This window comes from Hakea prostrata, chromosome 9, assembly GCF_041222555.1.
Source record: "Hakea prostrata isolate BN-2017 chromosome 9, UWA_Hpros_2, whole genome shotgun sequence".
NCBI lineage: Eukaryota > Viridiplantae > Streptophyta > Magnoliopsida > Proteales > Proteaceae > Hakea > Hakea prostrata.
Genome location: NC_142608.1, coordinates 53,902,904 through 53,926,777, shown reverse-complemented (window position 1 = coordinate 53,926,777; position 23,874 = coordinate 53,902,904). Strand labels below are relative to the sequence as shown.

General features: G+C 37.7%; 1 pseudogene; it reads left to right on the top strand.

Moving 5' to 3' along the window:
• Window positions 1–2,623: 2,623 nt before the first annotated feature.
• Window positions 2,624–12,034, top strand: LOC149005572 (stearoyl-[acyl-carrier-protein] 9-desaturase 6, chloroplastic-like; annotated as a pseudogene).
• The last annotated feature ends 11,840 nt before the right edge of the window (window positions 12,035–23,874 follow it).

Genomic DNA, 23,874 nt, shown 5'->3' with positions numbered 1-23,874 from the left:
ATCCTTTATCAATAATGCCTTCGTCTTCATCTTTCATAAGGAGAATTTTGTGCCGTCAAACTTGCTAATGTCGATCCTTGATGCCATTGCTTCTATCACAAACTGTTGTTGACTACAGAATAACTCCCACTATTTCACGTGATAAGTATCTCCTCAGGTTACTTCCAACTGGTATATTATTGAACCAAAGTACACCAGGAAAATTTCCAGGAAAGACTGGAGGGACACAACCAGTCCGCTTAAATACCAGACTCCTTAGACAAAATTTTCCTAGACATGCACTTAATCACCCAATATACCTTTCCAGGATATCCGAAAAGAAAACAAACACGTGAATAATGACTTCAAAAAATTTCTGCAGCACCTCCGTAGGATGAAAACAAAACCTTGCTGTGATACCACCGTTGGGTTATGAAAAACCCACTGAATAGAACAATCATCAAATAAGAGAAAAGAAGAAGACAAGAATTTACGTGGAAAACCCTTAAAGGGAAAAAACCATAGGCAAGAAAGAAAACTTCACTATAAATAAAGAAATATACAAGAGGGAAGATTTTGGGATGAATTACATGTGGAGGGGGAGGCATCCTTTTATAGCCTCTCCCCATCCTACCTTCTCCTACATCTACTCAAACTGAGACTAAAATTTTCAACAAACTCCCACTTCTTTTCGATGTGGGATAACAACTCCCACTTTTACTAGATGTGGAACTAAAACTATACAACATAAATAAAAGACAACGTAAAATAATTATGTCTGGATTCATTTTCAGGAACAAAAAAGAAAATGATATCAACCAATGGACTTCCAAAAACAAATGAATAGAGAAACAAAAGGTATTGGTAGTGGAGTCATCAGTCATGCATTCAAATGGAAAACTCTTCACCAGAACTTCTGTTTCAACACAGATTCTCTAAGTGAGTTTAGAAGAACAGCAGGGTTGGTCATAGACATCATGGTCATGATCGACTGAGCAAAATCTAGTTAGCTTCTAAAATTAAAACATATATAATGTTAAGTATTTTCTTTTTTATTTTTATTTTCAATTGGAGGTTCAATAAATCAATGATGGGCAGCAATGGAGTTCAAGGCGGTTTTTCCCAATCATACGTATGTTCTGGCAAGGGTGCTCAGTGATGGCCAGCATGCAAAGAGGTGTAGCGCTAGACGGTTTTTGGCGAGGTGTAGGAAGAAGATGGGCCTTCACCCACCTAAAGATTAGGTATAGAAGGGCAAATGGGTCATAACCCCTTAAGGTCATTAGGGTCGTTCAATTTTAAAATGTAAATTATTTAACAGAATGAAGGCTATCGTCTATCAGTGGGTAAATAATTTTTTGCACGTAAGGTGCTTTGTATTGTTTCAACCCCATAACACAATTATAAGAGCAAATTGCACTGGAACCCCAAAATAGAGGCTTTAAAGCACTGACACTCACTTTATGTTTGAAAAACACAACCCCTCCCCCCTCTCCAAAATTTGATTTCATTGCATACATTAGTCCAATATGTCACTAAAAATCGTTAAATCACTGTTTGTTATAGGGATATTTTTGGAATTGAAAGAAAATAAACTGTTTAATTTAATGGTTTTCAGTGACAAATTGGACTTATGTGTCCAATGAAAATCCAATTTTGGAATCCCTGTATTTTTCAAACATAAATTGGGGGGGGGGGGGGTGTAAGTGCTCTAAGGCCTCCATTATAATGCAACTGACAGCATGTTTTCCACAATTTCTTTAAAATTCAAAGTAGATTGGTACCAATTCAAGGGAATGACCCACCAAATGCTTTTGCTTGAGGAACACAAAAACAATTTTAATGTTATCAAACTCCACCTAACTAATGATCCACCAAATGATTAAATTGGCATGAGAAAAGTTTTCTTTTCTAGAAATTTGCATTAGAAAAGTTGAAACCAACCTCTATATATTGAAAGGAAATGTTTCTGTTTCAATTATGATTGGAAAGCAAATGTTTCTCATTCCTACTAATGGAAACATCAACCAACCCATAAGGTGCTGCTTATGTTAAATCCATGATAACTACTTTTAATAGCATGCATTAAAATTTAGATAAGGGACATCCCATTGTAATGAAAGCTTTTTGAGTAAGGTTTAAAGTATTATTATGAGTACCATATAGGTTTAGTGATTTCAAGAGATGTATCATCTCGTATCGAGTATTGTATCATACTGGCCAATGCATTTTAGTGTAATTCAATACGTCCAATTAAAAAAAAAAAGAGGCATATCAATGCATTGGCATTGGCTTTATTTCTATGACCAACACTTGTACTCATTTCCTAGAACTCTTATAAATAGAAAATCTTCCCATTCCTTTGAGCAAGGTTTAAAGAATTGATATGGAGTATCATATAGGTCAATTAATTTTAAGAGGTATACATATCAACTCGTATCGAGTATTGTATCATACTAGCCAAAGCATTATTTTAATGTAATCCAATAAGTGCCCTTTGGAAGGAGGGACGTATCAATGCATGCCCTTGGCTTTATTTCTAATGCCAATGCTTGTACACGTTTCCTAGAACTCTTATAAATAGAGAATCATCCCATCCCACCCCAGTGCATGCATAAGGAGAACTTCATCAGCTCAAATCAGTATGCAGTTGTCCTACGTCTTGAGCCACCCGCTCTCCTTCCCTAGAAAATGTAGTCCTGCTCTCACACATTATCCTCTGGAATCCCAGACTTCATCAGCAACCGCCACCCGTAGCTTACAGGGACGACGATCACCAGTCCCTGCTGTGGTGGCTGCTGCATTTCAGCCGATCACCAACATCCCCACTGTACCACCAGAGAAGGTGGAGCTTCTCAGATCACTTTGTTGGTGGGTGGGAGAAAATATCTTGCCGCTGTTAAAACCAGTGGAGAAAAGTTGGCAGCCACAAGATTTCCTGCCAGATTCATCCCTTCCATCGGATGAATTTATGGAGCAACTTCTGAGCTTGCGTGAGAGAACAGCAGGATTGCCTGATGAGTACTTGGGGGTATTAGTGGGCGATCTAATCACAGAAAAAGCTTTGCCTTCATACACATCTTTCCTCAATAGATTCAAAGGGATCAAAGATCCAACTGGAACCAGCCCCGATGGTTGGTCTGTTTGGATTCGATCCTGGACGGCTGAAGAGAACCGGCATGGAGATCTTCTCAACAAGTATTTATACTTGTCTGGACGTGTCAACATGCATATGGTCGAACGCACCATACAAAACCTTATCATCTCTGGCATGGTGAGCTATTAATTTTTCATATTAAAAAGCTAGGGTTGGCATTTTTCTGTGGAAACATATTAAGTACTACTTGACTAATACACCAAAAGCTCTGAAGCTAATGAGATGCTTGCATTAGGTAAAATCAAATGAATCTTACTAAATGTTGTGTCCTAGCTGGTGCTGCTTAGTGTTGGGACTGCATCATGTATTTCTGATAAATATTGATGTTTTAACCAGCAGAGATTCCATCTCTTTTATTCCCCAAGGTGACTTCTCTCTCATTTCTCCCTTCATTCTCTCTGATCACTTGCTTTCGTATCTAAGGGTTTCCCAACAATCTTTCTCTTTAGGTGAAGACAAGCTTATGCCTTGAACCATGCATGCCTAACTTTTCTCCCCTCTCCATCTGCTTTCTCTTCTCTTTTCCGTCCCTCTTTCTCATTTATTTATTCTCAATCTGATTCATCTTCAATCTGTCTACCCTATCAATTGTTTTCAAACTGATCCATCTATGGCGTTGATGGTATCACCTATTGGTGTGGTTGTGCTAGTACTCAGTGTCGTGAAATTAGAGTTTTTGCGATGTTGTGAAAAAAGATCGTGGGACTGTTTGATAGAGAAGAAGAAGAGTACTGAGATTCAATGGAGAAGAAGAGATGCGTTTGATTAACAATTCCATTTGGTTTGGTTTGTTCGGTCCAACGATTCGAGTTAGTTTGATTTTTTTTCTTCTTTTCACTCAAGTAGATGAAATCTCCACATGTTTATTTAAATAATCGAAATTAAAATTTACCATGCAATGTTGGACAGCACAAGGTAGCCACACTAACTATAACTATCGAGGACCCAACATTTTAGTAAGATCTATTTTGTATGGTATGACATTAAAACCCATGCACTACCATCGTGGGACTGAGATTTTGAGTCTCGAAGATGTATGTGTTCTCCTAACAATTATCCACCATACATTACGTCTACCTTTGAGTGCTAACAAAATGAATCAGAGGTGAGGCTCCGAGTGAGTATCAATAGAACCCTTCTAATATGTAGTAAAAGTATGAAAAGAACACATACTAAACATCTAGATTTTGAAATTTTCACCACTCATGAATGCATCTGTGTATCTTTCACATTTTGTTTGCTCTTTTGGTGTCTAATGATAGAGCCCATTATTAAAAGCTACTCCGTACATGGGAATCATGTTCACTTCATTTCAAGAACGGGCAACATTCATAACACATGGCAAAACAGCTTTGTTGGCAAAGCAGAGCGATGATCCTGTGTTAGCCGTATCTCTGTGGTACCATTGCACCTGATGAGAAGCGACATGAAAAATCATATCAATAGATGATGGAGAAGCTATTAGAGATAGACCCCACAGATGCCATGCTAGCAATTGCTGATACTCTAGGTTAGAACATTACGATGCCGGCCCACTTGATGTTCGATGGTGAAAACTCGAATCTCTTCAACCATTTCTCCATTGTCATAGAAGCTTGGTGTCTACACCCAGGGGTGGAACCAGGATTTAATATTTGGGGGGCGAAGAATGGAAGCTCAGATTGGGGAAGCACCAATGCTTTTTCACCACACATATTGTGTGCGCCCTTATAAGACCCATTGAGAGTCTTACCTATGAATTATATTACTATATTAAGGAATAGGTCCACATATATTTTGTGGGGCCCACACATATTTGACAAAAATAGGTAAATTATTGATAATGATATTTTTTTCAACAAAATATTGGTAAATTAAAGTATCAACACAAAAAAAAATACAGACTTCAACCCTAAAAAGTAGATGCAAATTATTATTATTATTTTTTTTTAAGGTAAGAGTCTAAGAGATGCAAACTAACTGTAGTTAGTTACTTTACTAACTATAGACATTTTATTCACAATATAAAATCATAAAATAAAATTGTATAAGAAATTAAGAAATAAAGAATATAAAATCTGCTAGGTTTTTATTAAAATCTATATTATCTATATATTAAGTTTCAAAATTAGTTTTTGCATTTCTTTTATTTAATTGTTTTGTTTGTGTGTGGGACCCTTGAGGTAAGGGTGGTAATGAGGCACCATGAGTAAAAGAGGCCCTTCATGACTTTGGTTATGAGGCTCTTCATGACATTGGTCATGGGTCTTAAAGGTCAAGGGGGTTTATTCACATTAGTGGAGGAGGGACAAACCATTGATTCTCCATTAGTGGAGAATTGATTCTCCCCTTGTGGGGAGGTGTGGTTTGGGCCTATATAAACCCAACCCTTCCTTGCATATTGTGTGCTATTGTGACTCTCCTCACTCACATTATTTGTTTTACAAAGTTCATTTCTTTCTTGAGTTGTCTAAGTGTTGTGCTCTAGCTTTTGGCTCCTTTAAGGGACTAGAAGAACTACCTCATCTTCTAGTTGGAGGTTGTTTTATCTTGGAGGTGGTGGTGCGAAGAACTCTTGGTAGTAGGGTGCATCAATTACCTTAAAGACAGCATCAAGGTGTGACTCAACCTCATCAATTAGTGGTTCGTTCGGTTGCTACTTCAAGCTCTCCGGATTTGCTAAACACGATCTTCATCTCCCAATTGTATTGCAATTTCATCTTTGTATGTTTGAAGAATTTGTAATACAATTACCCCCAACAAGTTTAAGGTAATTAATTTGGAAGATCCAATGGCAAGTCTTGGAGATGTTGACTTCAACAATGACGGAGACAACAACACTGAGGTTGTTGATGGAATTAACACCGGAGGAGATCCTTCAAACAATACCGTTGAAGGTAACGTCAACAAACAAGGTGACGACACATTTGTTGCCATAGATGGTATGAGATATCCATTCCTTGCTACTCATGATTCAATCCCCACTAATGTAATTCCAACTGTGACAGATCTTATCCCGGATTTGGGTAAGATGAGGATTGTCACTGAGTTCGACAAAATCGAACAGTTTGGAGGTCAAAACTTCAAAAGATGGAGGCAAATGTTGCTATTTGCCTTAGCCCAAATTGGGGTGGCATTTGCCTTGACTGAACCCATGCCAGAAAAAAGTAATGATCCTGTTAAGGAGGGAAAAAGGGTGGCTTGGATTCAAGCGGACTACCAATGCAAGAATCGAATTTTGAATGCATTATCTAATGAACTATACAGACTTATACCATGTGTATAGTTCATTAGAATATGCTTATTCGATTTGGGATGCTTTGGTTAAAAAGTATTCTCTTGAAGATGCTGGTTCAAAGAAATACTTGGTGGCTAGCTTTCTGAATTTTACTATGAAAGATAGTGACACAATATCAACTCAAATTGATTTATTTCAAATTGTGGTTGGGAAGCTAGCAAAAGAGAAAATGGTCTTACCTGAAGAATTTGTAACCGGTGCCTTGATTGAGAAACTTCCACCTTCATGGAATGCTTTCAAGATGTCTATGAAACATAAGAAGACAGGATTGACCTTAGACCAGTTGGTTGTAAGGATCAAGATTGAAGAAAGGAACCGGTTCAAAGACAAAGGTGAAAAAGACCTTGGAGAAAGTCGCCTAAAGGCGAACTTGGTGGAAACCAACAAGCAAAACAAGAAGAGGAAAAGTCATCAAGAATATGATGAGTCTTCTAAGAAGAAGAAATTGTTTTGTTTGTGGAAAGGTTGGCCATTTTAAGAAAGATTATAGGTTCAAGAAGAAAAAAATTGAAAAGTTGAACCTAGTTGAAGATGATGTGTTTATAGCTATGATCACAGAAGCCAATTTGGTTGAAAAACCAAAGGATTGGGTGTTGGATAGCGGTACTACAAGACATATCTGTGGTGATCTCAAGATGTTTTCCTCCTATTCCATGGGCTCAAATGATGAAAAGGTATTTATGGGAAACTCCCAAAGTGCCCCTGTTATGGGAAAAGGTAAGGTGACTTTGAAACTTACTTCGGGAAAAACTATTGTTCTCACCAATGTTCTCCATGTGCCGGATATTAGGCGAAATTTAATTTCAATTCCTTTGCTTAATAAAGTAGGAATGAAGTTGGCTTTTGAAAGTGATAAGGCAATTATCACTAAAAACAATGTATTTGTGGGAAAGGGATATCTTAGTGAGGGATTGTTTGCACTTAGTATTTCCAATGTTGTAATTGAAAAGGCTAGTACCTCTTCTGCTTACTTTGTTGTTTCGTCTAATTCTTTTGATTTGTGGCATGGTAGGTTAGGTCATAGTAGTGTAAAATATATCATCAAACTATGCAAGTTAGGGATGATCACCGAAAAGGTGGAATCTCCCAAGGACAAGTGTAAAACTTGTGTGGAGGCTAAGTTAACCAAAATGCCTCACAAGACTATGGATAAAAAGAGTGATCTCTTGGAATTGATCCATAGTGACTTATGTGACTATAAGTCATATGAGTCAAGGGGAGGAAACAATTATGTTATCACCTTCATAGATGATTATTCTAGATATACCATGATTTATTTGCTCAAATCAAAGGATGAGGCCGGAAAGGCATTTATATCTTACAAAACAGAAGTTGAAAATCAACTTGGCAAGAAGATTAAAAGACTTAGAACCGATAGAGGGACTGAGTATTTTAATCTTGATAAGTTTTGTGAGGAAAATGGAATTATCCATGAAACGACCGCTCCTTACCAACCGGAATCAAATGGGGTAGCGGAAAGGAAAAATAGATCTCTTAAAGAGATGATGAACTCCATGTTGTTGAGTTCTAATGTACCACTTGATATGTGGGGGGAAGCCATGTTGACTTCATGTTATCTATTAAATAGAATCCCACATAACAAGACCGGTATGGTTCCATTTGAAAAATGGTTTGGTAGAAAACCAAGTATAAAACATTTACGTGTTTGGGGCTGTTTGGCCAAGGTGTTATTACCGGATTCCAAGAAAAGGAAACTAGGTCCCAAAACATGTGATTGTGTGTTCTTGGGGTATGCGATAAATAGCACGGCATACCGATTCATGGTAATTAAATCCATGGATGATGTTATTGAACCAAATAGCATCATAGAATCAAGGGACGTTGAGTTCTTTGAAAGAATTTTCCCCTTTAACTCCGCCTTACCTATAAGTAAGGAGAGCCAATTGATCAATGGGGAGTTGGATCCAATTGAAGAGAATATCAATCAATTGGGTATTAGTGATGGAAATCAATCAAGAACAAACAAACGACTCAAAAGACCCAAATATAAGGATGATGAGTGGCTTGTTTACTTGGTAGATAAGGATCCTCTTAATTATAAAGAGGCTATCACATCACTAGATGCCATCTTTTGGAAGGAGGCAATCAAGAGTGAACTTGATTCAATCTTGGCGAATAATACTTGGGAATTGGTAGATTTACCAATTGGCTCTAAAACTTTGGAGACCAAGTGGATATTTCGAAAGAAGTTCAAAAGTGATGGGTCCCTTGATCGTTTCAAGGCTAGACTTGTTGTCAAGGGATTTAGGCAAAAACCAAACATCGATTATTTTGACACATTTGCCCCTGTGTCAAGAATTGCCTCAATAAGAGTTATGTTGGCAATTGCGTCAATACATAACTTGGTCATCCATCAAATGGATGTAAAAACTGCTTTTCTAAATGGTGATTTAGAAGAGAAAATTTACATAAAACAACCAGAAGGTTGTATTGTAAAAGGACAAGAGCAAAAAGTTTGCAAGCTTCGAAAATCCTTATATGGATTGAAGCAAGCGCCTAAGCAATGGCATGAAAAATTAGACAAGGCTCTAATTTCAAATGGCTTTATCATCAACAATGCCGAAAGGTGCTTATATAGCAAGTTTTACGGTGGTAAAGGCGTGTTTATTCTACTATACGTAGATGATATGTTGATAATGGGGACGAGCTTGGCAGTAGTGAATCAAACTAAGCATATTTTGATGTCTAATTTTGACACAAAAGACTTAGGGGAAGCTGATATGATTCTTGGGATCAAGATCATCAAGCAAGGGAATTGTATTTCACTATCTCAAGCTCTTTATGTGGAAAACATACTTACAAAGTATGGCTACCATGAACTTTCAGCAATCAAAACACCTTTTGAGGTGGGATGTCATTTGAAAAGGAACTTGGGTGAACCAGTGAACCAGAAAAGGTATGCACAAATCATTGGTTCAGTTTCATATCTTATGAATTGTACACGTCCGGATATTGCTCTTGCGGTGGGAAAGTTGAGTCAACATACTCAAAATCCTAGTAAAGAGCATTGGAGTGTAATTGATAGATTACTAAGGTACCTAAAAGGTACTATAGACTATAGTTTACACTATAGTGGTAAACCAATAGTTTTAGAAGGGTATTGCGATGCTAACTGGATTTCGGATACAAACGAATCCTTAGCCACTAGTGGGTATGTGTTTACACTAGCAGGTGGTGCAATCGCTTGGAAGTCCACAAAGCAATCATGTGGAATAGGTTCTACCATGGAAGCTGAGTTCATAGCTTTAGAGAAGGCGAGAAGCAGCCGAATGGCTTAGAAGTTTAATGGCGGATATACCATTGTGGGAAAAACCGACGCCATCGGTATCACTACATTGTGATAACCAAGCGGCTATTCACTTAGCCAAGAATAAGGTGTACAATGGTAAAAGAAGGCATATATGCCTTAGACACAATCTTGTGCGACAGTACATAGATGAAGGAATGATAGCTATCGATTATGTGAAGTCAGAAAGGAATCAAGCTGACATGTTCACAAAGGCTATGTCTGTCAAAAACTTGTGTATTGCATCTACAGGAATGGGGTTAATGCCTTATCCTCGGGTCACATGATGGATACCCTACCTATGTGAAGAGGCTAAATACCTGAATTAGGTTCAAGGGGTACAAACGAAGTCATGGGAAGACCGGTTCAGTACTACCATTTATAATTATTCCATTCTAGGGTGTAGATGAAGGTAATAGTACTACCACAAGGGTAAGGTTGAGTGAAGCTCTTAATTAGTCTAATCCCAAGGAATGTGGGGGTGTGTTAGTTGTGGTGCACATCAGAGACTAACCTAAGTGGATGTAGGTGGTTTGGCCGCCACTAATGAGAACTTATAGGCGAGTGCTCTAAACATTCATGAATCCAAGATAAGGGACATGGCCGGTTCAAAAGTCCAATGTGTAGTGTAAAAGGTAGCTCCAAAAGTCAACCTTTAGGATATGGATGATGGGGCGGTCAGCTACACTAATGAGGAAAGGTTCAAGGAGTCTGACTCTACCCGTACTTTGTAGCGCGACTCATTAGACCTAGTGTAGGTTCAAGTCCGAAAGACACCTACAACGATGTGTCCTTTAGTGTCTAATAAAGTCACAACACGAGTCCTTTTTTGCAATTTTGAAACTTGTGGGGGATTGTTAGGTTTTTATTAAAATCTATATTATCTATATATTAAGTTTCAAAATTAGTTTTTGCATTTCTTTTATTTAATTGTTTTGTTTGTGTGTGGGACCCTTGAGGTAAGGGTGGTAATGAGGCACCATGAGTAAAGGAGGCCCTTCATGACTTTGGTTATGAGGCTCTTCATGACATTGGTCATGGGTCTTAAAGGTCAAGGGGGTTTATTCACATTAGTGGAGGAGGGACAAACCATTGATTCTCCATTAGTGGAGAATTGATTCTCCCCTTGTGGGGAGGTGTGGTTTGGGCCTATATAAACCCAACCCTTCCTTGCATATTGTGTGCTATTGTGACTCTCCTCACTCACATTATTTGTTTTACAAAGTTCATTTCTTTCTTGAGTTGTCTAAGTGTTGTGCTCTAGCTTTTGGCTCCTTTAAGGGACTAGAAGAACTACCTCATCTTCTAGTTGGAGGTTGTTTTATCTTGGAGGTGGTGGTGCGAAGAACTCTTGGTAGTAGGGTGCATCAATTACCTTAAAGACAGCATCAAGGTGTGACTCAACCTCATCAATCAGTGGTTCGTTCGGTTGCTACTTCAAGCTCTCCGAATTTGCTAAAGACGATCTTCATCTCCCAATTGTATTGCAATTTCATCTTTGTATGTTTGAAGAATTTGTAATACAATTACCCCCAACAAAATCAAAAAAATATTAAAAAAATGAGAAAGAGAGAAACAATAAATAAATTGAGAAATAGAAAGAGTACCCAATTGTGGAGAAGATTTTTTCCCAAATTTTCCTTAACCCACGCTTATAGAAAGGGAAGAATAAATATGAAAAAAAAAAAAAAAAAACGGAAGAGATAAATAGGAAGAAAAGAGGAGAGAGGAGAGTTGAGATATGAGAGAATAAATAGGGATTGAGGAGTTTCTAAACAGAAATGACATTTTAAATATCTAATAAGAGTTTTTTTCAGAAATTTCCTTTAACCCTGTTTTGGGGAGAGAATAAATGGAGAAACTGTGAGAAGGGGGATAATAGGGTTGGGGTTGTTTTTTTGGGTGCTTTTCCCATTATTTTACCATTCAAATTTGTTCTTTTGGGGGGGGGAATAATGTTTCCTTGTTGGGGCAATAAAAGATATTAATATTAAAAAACGAAAAAAATTAAGGCAATTATGAAAAAATTCTGAAAATCCGGGAGGGGGGCCATGGCCCCCCTCGGCCCCTTAGTGGGTCCGCCCCTGTCTACACCATTGCAGATTACTTTGACATATTGGAATTCTTGATTGGGAGATGGAAGCTGGAGAAGGTTGTGGGTCTCAACAGTGAAGCCCAGAAAGCCCAGGATTTGGTTTTTGGGTTGCCTCGTAAGATTCAAAAACTACAAGAATGGGCCGAAGAATGGGCCCAGAAGATGAAGCCACAAACCCTACCCTTTAGCTGGATCTTCAACAAGGAAGTCACTGTGTAGTGCTTTTAAAATATTATAATAATAATAATAGTCCAACATAATAAGATAATAAAAATCACAAGTTAATTTTGATTAATTTTTATCACCTCAATTCTCATGTGGCAACTTCCACGGGTTGGCTTTCTAGGGAGAAATTGATGAAAATTGACAAGAAGAAATTGCGGGGACAAAAATCCAATTTAAATTAGTGTGAGAAGTGAGAACAATGTTTTTTCTTCTTAAAAAAATATTCGAACAATTAAGTTCCCAATTAATAGTTGAGAAATAAAAGGTGGGGTGCCATTGTGTCCTAAACTAATATTGGTATATTATGTATCCAAACAGTGTATGGCAGCTTGTATCTTTTATTATAATCCAAACAACCCCCACCCTCAATTTGTCTCCCTTTTCTTCTTTTTTGTTGCTACATCATGCATCTAAACGGTATATATCTAGGGGTGGAGTCAGAATTTAACATCGAAAGGGGTCAGATACCAATATTTAACACAATACACAACGAATTCTCTACCCATTATCTTTATTGTTAAAAATATTCTCCAAACCGGAGTCCAAGTACTTATATTTCATGCATGGAAAAAGCATTAAGAGGGGAAATTTCAAATTTTGGGAAGTGAATAGGGGAAATTTCAAAAAATTAGGAGGCGGAGAAGTGCTGATATTTCAGACACGTTAGAAAGAATGGGGGAAATTAAAAAATTAGTAACAAAAAGAGGAATTTTCAAAAATTCAGTGGGGCAGGGGTGGGGGGTTGCCGTGGCCTCCCATCCCTAATTTAACTTCGTCTGCTCATTTATATGCTTTTATTTTTGGAAAACTGTCAATGCCACCCCCTGAGTTACCCCCCTAATATTAATGCCACCCATTGTGTTATTCAATTTATGGGTCAAACCCCCTAATACTAACACCTTTAGTTCCAGTTATTTATCCATTTCCATTATTACCCCCACATCTTAAGTTTTAAAGCATTATTCATGATGCATATCTCCCAAACTTTGTCAAGATTTTGTGATTTGGAAAGGAAGAAGTCATGGTTGGTAGAGGTAGATGAAAAACAAGTAGAGCACCGGTTTTTCTTTCAAGGTTATTTTTGTCTTTTTTAAGAATTTAATTTGCTTACATTAGCACTTAACTATGGTTCCCTAACAACAAAGGGTATTTTTTTCTATATTTTACGCTATAGGGGTTTGATTACTAAATTGGGTAACTAAGGAGGTGGCATTAATTTTAGAGGGCAACTCAGTGGATAACGCTAAAAATTTTCCCATTATTTTTTTTTTCTGGTCATAAGAAGTCGAAAAATGTTGTAACGAAGCCCTCTTAAAGCTCTGACATTGCTAGTTGATTACTTTAGAGGACTTTTTTTCACCTTCCACTTGTGAGTGAGGGAAATTCTTATCCAAGTTGAATTTATGGCCGCTAATTCCGTGAAGGGTATGTAAGGCACTAAAGGAAATCAACAAAAAGAAAATATTGAGTTCTAGATTAGCGTTAGAGAGTAAAAGGTTTGGGGATAATAGCGTTAGAGAGTAATGTATATATTGTGTGAGTGTGTGTGTGATCTTAATTCGCAAAAGGAGTCTAGACTTCAGCAAACTTCATCACTAGATCTAAAACTCAGAGGATGGGTTGGGGCTAGGTTGTAGGAAAAAAAGGATACGAAGAGGAAGGTCTTGCAAGAAAAAAGCATCATTGAAAGGAGAAAATAAACAGATGAATCCTCAGCTTTCAACCACCAACTTTCTCCAACACTACTACCACTTCTAGATTTAACCCTTTTTCTTCTTCTTCTTAGCAAGTTTTCTGCAGAACTCCTCAAGCCACCACTCTCGTGGCCTTCGGCTCTTACCCTTCTTTGGAATCTTTTCTTCGTCCAATGAACTCCACCACTTCAAATGCTTCTATTTCTTCCATCCTGATTTCCTACTAAGCTTCACCGATTCCGTCGGTTCATCACCAGAGGCTGAAAACGCAGACTCAAAACCACCATTGCCCATATGACTTCAGCCTTCATTCCTGCAAGTCTGCAACCACCTTGAAAAAAACAAAGTAACATGATTGGTCACACCACACGCAACCCAAAAGTAACTTTCGTTCTTCAACTTTGTTGTTTTTTTCTCTCAAAATCTTCTACGCATTTAATGCAATTTTGTTGTATTCACGTCACCCAAAACACAACCCAAAAGTAACTTTCATTCTTCAATTTTTTTTTTATTTATTTTTTTTTATCAAAATCTTCTATGCAGTTAATGCAATTTTGTTGTATTCACGTGCACTGACACCATTGGATTTTTAAATATTTTATTAATGAATAAATAAGTGGGAATTTAGGTAATGGAGCCATAGAGATTCTGTAGTTTGTTTTTTTTATCGGTGAAATTTGGCGAAATTTTGCTCCTTGTTTACACACTTTATGTCTCAAATTATATATTAATTGCACTCCTACTGTTAGAATAATGAGATTAGCTAATGGCTCAATATGTACTAAATTTTCAGCATTTCCACACAATAGACCAAAACTCCTCATAGGGCTTTCAGATTTTGCGGTTGGGGTCACTCAACTATACACTTGATATTTTGTGAGTTTGCTGCCACTCCCTCTTTACAGATTATGTGCCCCAAGAACTCCAATGTCTCCTCTACAAACGAGCACGTCATCAAATTTATTGCCAAGCTATGTTCCATCAACAATACAAAGGTCGATCATAAATGACCCACATGCTCCTCCATGGACCTGCTATACACTACAATGTCGTCAAAAAACACCAAATAAGTTCTCAGGGGTGATCTCGAAGTACCTCATTCATAAGTGATTGAAACGTGGCTAGTGCATTCGAAAGTTTGAATGGCATCACAAGGAACTCATAGTGCCCATTATGTGTGTGAAAAGTTGTCTTCTCCCCATCACCTTCTGTCATCCTAACCTGATGCTAGCCTGACCTTAAATCAACTTTGGTGAACACCGTGGCTCATCCTAGCTATGGGTGTCAATTGCGTACCGAAATCATTTAATAGCACCAAACCGCATCGTACCACACCTTTCAAAATTAGGTACAGTACGTACCGAAATCGAATTTCTTCGGTACAGTTCCGATTTCAGATACTCATACCGTCAGTATATACCGAAACCGTACCGAATTGGTACCATACCAAATTAAGAGATATAAATGCAATTTTACAATGGAAACACTTTACCTTTACGCTATCCATAATTCCCTATTTCAATTTTTTGTTTCATCCTTCACTCCTTTTCTTAGATTTACTTGTTTTGTCTCTATTAATTAGATTTACTTGCTTTGTGTTTGTTAATATCAAATTCTATCGATTATCTAGTCACATCTTCATTAGGATATTAATGAAGTAATAACAAAAGTGGCATGGGTTTGTTTGTACCAAAAGTGTATCCCACTAGAAACCATGTTTAAACCGTTTTTCCGTACCGATTTAATACCGAAACCGTATCGAACCGTTTTTGTGAATGCCGAAACCGTACTGTACCATATAAATCGGTACGGTACGGTTCTGGTTTTTGGTATTCAAAGTGGGTACCGTATCGAAACTGTACCGATTGACACTCTTAATCCTAGCTAGTCAGCAACTTGTCGATCACTGGAATAAGAAACATGTCAGGAATTGTGAGTTCATTTAAGGCCGATAATCCACACAAAACATCCAACCCCAACTTTCTTTCACACTAGCTACTAGTACTAGACTGGAATAGGGACTCATAGCAGGCCATATTAACCCCGTGGTCAACATCTTATATTCTAGTCGCTTGACTTCATTCTTTTGAGAATGAGGCTAGCGGTATGCAGGGGCGGACCCACTAAGGGGCCGAGGGGGGCCATGCCCCCCCCCCCCAGATTTTTAACTTTTTCTTATAATTTCATTAGTTTTTCACTTTTTATATTAATTTTCTTTATTTTTTCAGTTTTTTTTTCTCTTCTCACATGTGAAATTTCACTATTTGGCCCCCCTCAATATTGAGAACAATTTTTAAAGGTAAAATAATAGGTAGAATTGTCATCCCTAGTTAAAAACTAACTCCTCATTGCCTATTTATTCTCCCCTTTCTTCTCTCTCACATCTTTTCTTCCTATTTATTCTCTTCTCTTTCTATAAACGTGGGTTAAAAGAATTTTTTTTTTAAAATCTTATTAGAAATTCAAAATGTCATTCTTAATTAGAAACTAACTCCTAAATCCCTATTTATCCTCTCATGTCTCTCCTCTTCTTCTTCTTTCTTTCTCTTTTTTTTTTTTTTTTTTTTTTTTTTGAGTACTAGTGCTTTTTTAATAGTAGAAATGTAATGCCATCTGCAAAAGTTGAACCCAAGACCTCCCCACTGAGAAGTATGGATCTTTACCACTCGACCAACCTTGCATTGACCTCTCTCCTCTTTTCTTCCTATTTATTCTTCTTCCCTTCCTATAAGCGTGAGTCAAGGAAAATTTGGAAAAAAAATTTCTCCACAATTAGGTACTCTTTTTTTTTCTCAATTTATTTATAGTTTATATTATTTTCATTTATTTTCTTGTTATTCTTTATTTTATTTTATATTATTTGTTTCTTTATTTCTTCTGCAATTTTTTATATTTGATTTTATATTAAAAATAAAATGTTTACAGTTAGTAAGGTAACTAACTACCATTGGTTTGCATCTCTTACCTAAAAAAAATTGGTTTACATCTGACTTTTTAGGGTTGGAAGTCATGTGTATTTTTTTGTACTAATACTTTAATTTACCTATCCCTTGTTGAAAAAAAAAAAGTATCATTATCAATAATTTACCTATTTTTGTCAAATATGTGTGGGCCCCACAAATATATGTGTGCATTTTCCTTAATATAATAAAATAATTCATTGGTGGGACCCCCAATGGGTCTTATAAGGGCTCACACAATATGTGCGACGAAAAAGCATTTTTGCTTCCCCAATCTAGCCTTCCATTCTTTGCCCCCCCCCCCCCCAATATTCAATCCTAGGTCCACCCCTAGCGGTATGGTTAGATATTTGGTGTTGTAATTCCCTCTAGAAGCTATATCCTATGGTCATGGGTTCTTTGGGGTGGCAACCCTATGGGTTCGGTGAACAAATGCAAGAACTCACTTAACAAGTCCAATGTTGCCAGACTCTCTTGTCCCTATATAACCTTAAAGTTTGGGAGTTAAGGTTGCAACCAGTACCCATCGCCTCCTGCCTGTACAGTCTTCCATGCACCCATCATGGTGGTGTGCAATCTCAATAAAGTAAAGTCCCCACAAAGTTTTACGACATGCCCTTGCTAGTTGAAACTTGTGGTTTGATGGTGCCGGTTGCTCCTCATCTCCCCTAATATTTACAACCATTCAACACCTAGAATAATGTTGACACTGCCCAAGCTGAACTGGAGAAGATCATGTACAAAGTTTACTGCACCAATGGTAATCACGATTGTAACAACCCCCATATTTCTAACCCAGAATCCGTATTGCAGGTCCTATAACCCGAAGGTTAAGTTGGAATAAGTTGTGGAGTATCCGGATTGAAGTCTATGATCCATACCCTGAACCCATGGATTTGGATTCTATTGATGAAGAACCTGCTTTGTTGGGAAAGTGGAGTTCCACTCTAAGTCAAGAGTTATTTGAAGATGTCTGGAATGAAGGTAAGACCGCCCCCATGTGTTGTTTAGGGTTAGGTTGAGGTTGGGAATCAACCCCTTGAGCAAAGCACCCATGTACTGCAAAGTACTAGGGGGCAATTGCTTAAGGCGGTTGATTGGGCCAATCAACCACCCCAAATGACCGCCATGGTCTGCTTGTGGGATTTTGCCCTAATTTGCCCTCTGTTTCCTCTATAAATAGCAAACCCCGCCCTATTAACTCATTATTATATTCAGGATTGCTGCTGTGGACAGTTAGGAGGCAGAAGACACGTGCTGGAAGGTGATGAAAGCGTGGATTGCAATCTAGATCATTTTCCTCGTCTGTTTTGCAAATCTGGTTGAGGTAAGTGAATCCCCTTCACTCCATTATCTTCCCTATTTTTGGACAAGCTGCCCAGGCAGGGGCAATTTGGTAAAATTCTATTTTTTAGGTTTTTTTAAAGCTTTATTTATTGGAATTTCGTGGTAAACAAACCCATTATGTTTCTAAGCCTCTAGCGAACGTGGGAAGAACCTTAGAACCTCCTCTTCAACAACCAATCAACCAACGAAGGCGGTTTGGTGAGTTTAGTGAATTCCTTGTATTTTTGGACTCTTTATGCTATTTAAAGGGGGGGGGGGACTCCATGTTTTCCACTCACAATCAGTTCTAAGCCTCTGGAGAACGTGGGAAGAACCCTAGAGCCTCTCTTCCAAAGCTAAGGATGATCCTCAAGCATCCGTTCTAGTTTCTTCATCGGTTCTTCTTCTAAAAGGTTAGTAATCGATTCTTTTCTTCTTTGATTTGTTCTTTCTTCTATACTTCTAATCTTCTGGCTATGAGAAAGGTATAACACTACTGTAATGACCTCTTCTCTGATTCCATTAGCCTCCTCTATGTTCTTGAAGCCATATGGCGATGATTCTTGAAATTGACTTTACCAATGATCTTGATCACTCTCTCATTATTATTCTACTGATCTTGGTGATTGTGGGAAAGGTCTCACATCAGTGCTACGACCTTTCCTTCTATCCCCATGATTGTTAGGATGATTCCCTCTTTCCCCCATCCTTTGTGAACCAAAAAGAGGGTGATTTTGTGAGAGTCCAAATTGGGTACTCTCATCAGAGGTAACCAAATTAGGAAAACCCTAATCTTTTATTAATTGTTAGACCCTACCCAACACTTTTCTTCATTATGTATTTCTACTCTTGTTTTCCCTAGAGGATGTATCTGGACTTCATATAGTATGTTACTAGTATGACCTTGCATTGGATTAGAAACCCCAACATGCGCCAATACTTATGTCAATGGTCGTGGTAAAAGAGTGTTGACTTAATCCCCAGCCATGATGTCTGATGAGGACTCAACCCTTGTGCTCGGGATCCCAATACAGGTAACCAGTCCGTGAGGGATCAAAGTGACTAGACCTACCCAAAGGAGGGTTGGTGTTATATCTTAAAGCATGTCAACTGTCTAGAGACTGTCATAGTTAGACCTTAGTAGCATTCATATTATTGCATATTATCCATTTCATATATGCATTACTGATTGTCTAGAAACTGTCATAGTTAGACCTTAGTCAGAACTCATTCCTTTCTTTGTATGTTATACTAGACTATACAGATGGTTGTATGTCATCGGAAAGTGGAGAGAATTCATATGATCGAACCATCTGGTATGAAGAAGATGTGGCACTGTCAGTGGGAGATGGAGATTGCTTGCATGAAGCCTCCTGTGGATGCTTGGAGTGCGGTTATAGCACCCATTGAAGGCTGGAGAAGGCAGATTTCCAGATATTTTGTGGAATGTTTGGAGAAGAACTGGTGAACCCCTTTCTTGCTAATTTTGAAAGGCAGTTTTTAGCTTTAGAGGAAAAAACTGGAAAAAAGATAATTTAGTTTATTTTATTGCTTTCGCTGAATTTGTTGACTTTTGATTCATGATTTCTTTCATTTGATTCTTTCTTTGATTCTTTTATTGGAGTATTTGGACTTCTGTAATCCCTTAGATTAATTATTTGAACTTGCTCTTAGTCATGATTATCTATTTCTTGCATTATTATTAACGATGGGTAAGACCATGGTCCTGTGACGGATTGCACCCACGGGTTGTCGGGCGGGTAACCAAGACCGGTGGGTGGGGTGTGACAGAGACATTCTGACACACTCTCGTCTAGTATGATTTTTTTCGTGAGAAAAAAAAAAGCATTTCCAAAAATATTTTGTCCCTCCCCCAGGGCCTATAGGCCCTAAATTGCTATGACTAGTTGATGATGACCCCACAAAAAAATTTTTCCTAGTCGGTACCAAATCCCAATCACCTATTTTTCGTGATGGCATTATAGACATTGGAAAGAAATATGTTGCCTTTTATTTTGGTGACGAATATGCTATTTTTGGCAACATTATTAGACCATTGCCAAAGAATAATATATTTTTTTTCCTTTTTGTAGTGTGTTCTTGTCACATCCACCCAGCTGGTACCCTACCTGGCATATCCGAGTGTGTGATCCACAGCCCCGAAGATCAAGTATCGAGAAAATAGACCTCCCACATATACAATAACATAATCATGAACAAGATATAATCAAAGTAACATTATATAAACAAAGAGATCAAGATAAGCAGAATAGAGAACAATATAATTAGAGTGCGGAAAGAAATGATATCAATATAATAATCAATGTCGAACAATACGTAGAGTGTGCAGAAAATCACTCCACATAACACAACGGAAATGTAGATTGAAAGTCAAAAAGAAGATTACAACCGATTCCCAAAAGAAAGGAAAGAGAAGAAGTAATCAAACTAAACTATGGTCTCTTTTAACTTATAAAGAGTATCTTCATAAACATAAACTTTAGAAATCAAGCATGGTGTTGCTTCCACTCCAAGGTAAGGATAATCCTGGTACGCAGCATGATCACACAAGGAATCTTTTCACCGTTATCTTCGTAATAGCTAGCACCTTAGGAGTAGTATGCATCATCGGCTTGTTCTTCATATTACTGGCCGTCATACTCATCAGTACTTGTAGGATAGTTTAACAAAGATATTTGCAAAAATGAGTGAGTTCAAAAGAACTCAGCAAGGCAAGTTATTCCATAACAACACAAATAACATGATAGCAAAACATAGCAAATGCAACATGATATGAAACAGACAATGCATGTATAAGTTTAACTCTATGTATGTTGCTCTCTATTGGAAAACATGCTTTAAGTCTTAGCACGATACTTCTTTGGGTAGGTCTCAAATCGCTCTCCTTCAACCATCTCGGTATCTCGGGTTCTCCGGTTGTAATTGGGTCCTTCATCCCTCTCGGACATTCCTCGGCTGGGGTTTAGGTCACCGCTCTCTCACATCACCATTGGTATAAGTATTGGCGCATGTCAAGGTCAAGTTTATCCAAAGCAAGTCATCTACTTGGGTATATCAAGTTAGAGTCAGATACATCAATTCCTCCCCTCTCGAGATCCTTTCCGGTATCTTTCTTGCTAGAGTCAGCGTATCTTATGGCTACAACCAACCCGGACTACGGACTCATCAAACCCTATTGGTCATCCACAAATAGTAAACGGGAAGCTCTCTTGTCCTCTCATGAATATAACTCACCAATCTCGAACGCCCATGAGCCCAAGTCTACTAAATGTGACCCTACCAATGAATGGCCCCCACAATGTGATTCATGTCCTCTCACGGATATAACTCACCAGTTTTGAGTGCCCACAAACCCACATTGCTACCATGGGTTACTCGGTCTCAATACCCTTCCTAATCGGGTATGATATAACAGGGACATCCTAGCCACACACTGCTTGACAAGCCCTAGGCATGACATACAATAATCCGGGACAGAGTCAAAGGGCACCATCGGAAATGTCCCATACCACTTCCATTGATGTCCAAGGACAAAAATGTCAAAAGGACATTCCCCAATCCCAAATCATACCTAAACAATCACATTCCCAATTCAGTCATAACATAAACAACTAAAATTCCAACATATAGAAAGATCAACATATAAACATGATCAATTGAATATGTAAATGTCAAGAATAGGTATCCATACATGATCAAAATAATATAAAGAATATATGAACAAGGTCCTACTGTACTTGAAGTACTTACAGCAGTAACACATATTAAGAATTTATAAGAACAGTAGTAAATCTAATAAGTTCCCAAATTAGAAACTAAGATTCATGCAAGCTATGTTAATATGGAAACAACTGTCCTTACCTTAATTAGATTCAAAGAGAATCTGGAGAAACAAGAGATCAAGTCCAAAGTTAACAAATAAACCCTAAACAAGCATACATACAAAATTAGGAAAAAGACCTAGAAGATTGGAGGTCAAATGGATCAAATCGGACGAAGAAAATAATGTTGTTCATGCCTAGCAGCCTGGTTGGTTGACTAGTCCAGTCGACCAGGTGAACAGTGTTCGTAGCCATAACCTAAATTTTGATCCGAAACTCATCTTCCGGCATTCAAAACACTCCAAAATTTCAAAGGAACCTTAGGAACAGTAATCTAATACTAAGTAGCATAGATTAGACACCAAACAATGATCAAAACCATGACTTTCTATTTTGAAAACATGACTTTCTAATTTGATCAAAACATGGTTTTCAATGAAAACAACCATGGATGCAAAGGAGAATGAAGGATTCACTCAAGAGGATCATTAGCAAAGTATCATTGATGAATGGTAACATAAAATCAGATCTAATATGCTAGAGAAATCAATTTAAAAGAATGACCATGGCTTCATGAAGAAATCATATGAATCATGGCAATCAAGCATGAAGATCATAGCATCAATGGAATGAATGGAGATTCATTCTCATCATTGGAATTTGTAGAAGAGGTGTTTGCAAGGTTGCGATACCTTCTTCATAATCACAGTAGTAAGAACTTGATCATGCAAGAGTAAATCAATAAGAAATACAAGAGATTACTAACCTTGAAGATGAACAAGAGATGAAGAACTTGAGATCTTGCAAGAGTTCTTCACAAACACCAAGGAGAGGCTTTGACAGAGGCTTCCCATGTTCTCTAAGAGTTTTAGAAACAAAAGATGCTAAGAAACAAGAAGTTCTAATATATAAAGCACTAAATGACCTAAACAAAAGATTTTCTCGGATTCTGTCAGCAGCTGGCAACTTGCCTGGTCGACCAGGCTAGGACAACATGGCTTAGACAAGGAAATGAGGCCCAAATCACTTCAAATTCAAGTGGGCTTCACCCAACTCAACAAATGACTTACCTAGCACAGAGGAATGTCTTCAAACCATGTCCAAAAGTGCTTTCGGTCCATCAACTAATCTCTCCATCAAGTTGTAGTTTCTTCTCAAACACAGCCAAAGTTTCCAAGTATGGAGCTCCATCATTAATCTCCATGGGTTCGGGGTCAAACACCATGTCTTCCACTGAGATGGCCCATAGTTGTCTTCTTCCTTTACTTCGGGTCTTCGGACCTACAAACAATAGGGTTTCCAGGTCAAGGTTAGGGCTGGATTTCAAAGCTCTGATCCACTTAATTCTTTAAACTTTACCTAGGGATGTCAACGATGCGGTTTCGGGCTTAAAAACACTCAGCCCAAACACAGCCCGTTAGCAAAATAATGGTTTATGGCTGGTTTCGATTTGGTGCGGTTTGGATTTGGGCTAACGGTCTATACTCGGGTTGACTAACAGGTTGGGCTAATAATTTATGGTATGCAAGAAAAAGAATAAAAATAAATAGTTGAGCATCCTACAACAAGAGCCAAAATTCTATGGAAAACAAAATAGCTATTGATCAATTCTTATTAAAAAATGAAAAATCATTCCATGTTGTAGAGATCCCACCCACCTTATAGAAATCAATACTCAAATAATAAGTAGTAACCTACAAACAGCAAGCTCATTCCTTAGGCTCCACCGGATAGTTCTTAAACAAATCTTCAAACCAAAAACCCTTTAATTCTAACTTGTGCTATAATTTGATTGTTTTGAAATTGGATTCTTGTTTTGTGAGAATGTTGATTTTTTTTCCCTTCTATGAAATCCGTCTCTTTTTTGGATTGTTATTTAGTTGATATGCAAAAGAAATACCTCTGAATAAATATAATCATACTTAATCAACATTTTCATACTTGATAAATATTTATTTAATTTGACAAACTTTGTATATTCAATTGGACATTTATACTTAGTCATTCTACTA